Source organism: Solanum lycopersicum, chromosome 1 (assembly GCF_036512215.1).
Source record: "Solanum lycopersicum chromosome 1, SLM_r2.1".
In the NCBI taxonomy this organism is placed as follows: Eukaryota; Viridiplantae; Streptophyta; class Magnoliopsida; order Solanales; family Solanaceae; genus Solanum; species Solanum lycopersicum.
Genome location: NC_090800.1, coordinates 72,872,556 through 72,873,799, shown reverse-complemented (window position 1 = coordinate 72,873,799; position 1,244 = coordinate 72,872,556).

Genomic DNA, 1,244 nt, shown 5'->3' with positions numbered 1-1,244 from the left:
AGACAAATCAATTCTAAAATAAAATAATCCTTGAAAAAGGGGGAGGATCAAAGAATCAAAATGATCATAATAAGGAGACAATGTGCTCTTGGAGAGCCTACGACATAACACTTTATGAAACCTCATGAGAGGGGTAGCTACCTAAAAATAATGAAGTGATGAGATCTCAATAAGTTTTGTCGTATTGTGAATCGATACAAAATGATATATCATTGACGATATCTTTGATACAATAGTGCGTAATATTGTAAAAGATTATGAGGATATGAATTCTACATCTATTAAAGCATACTTGTATAGAAATAATTATCAAGTGAAAAGTGGAATGATGCATCTTGGTAAGCGTAAAGCTTATTTGACTTGCAATCTAGTCACTAAAATATATCATACATTTAATATTGAATGTTATCACTTGACAAAATTAATATGAAAAGTCATGAAGGATTCAAAATCTAAAGTATGTGCAAGTTTTTGGAGAACTTGTTTATAATCTTTATAAGGATTAAATCGATTCAAAATGCATGAAGCATATACAAATATTGTTATGCAAGTTGATAACTAGAATTGAAACTCTTGAAGAGTTTTCAAAAGGCAATAAATTATTTGCTTAAAGAAGTTAAAGTAAGGAACTTGCAGAAATCTTTGATCTTGAAGGAAGATTTTAAAAGTAGATAGAAGAAAACATATTTCGTCAAGGTTTTTCTACTTATGAGCTCCCAAGAATGGTGATATCAACATGCAAGAGTTATGTTCAAGTAACATTATTGTTGATTTATTCACCAAGTCTCTATCAACTACAACTTTCAAGAAGATGATGCACAAGCTTGAAAAACGAAGATTCTAGTCTTTGAATTGATGTTCTTATAAGGGGTAGTTAATACGCGATGTACTCTTTTTCCCTCGTAAGGTTTTGTCCCATTGTGTTTTCCTTGTAAGATTTTTAATGAGGCATTCATAATGCGTAGTATTAGATATGTGTACTCTTTTTCCTTCACTAGATTTTTTTCCACTGGGTTTTATCTAGTAAGGTTTTAACGAGGCACATAAAATATTGAGGACCAAGTAAGATTTTCCCTATAAATAAAGGGTTTTTTTTCCTTGTAAAGAAAATTCGTGAAAGATCTATGATTTCTGAATATACTTCAAGAGAAAAGTCTTTTCTCTTCTCCTTATTTTCTTTTTGTTCTAAATTTATATAGTTTCATAAGTATAAACTCACAAAAAAAGTGATAATTTAAAGGGTT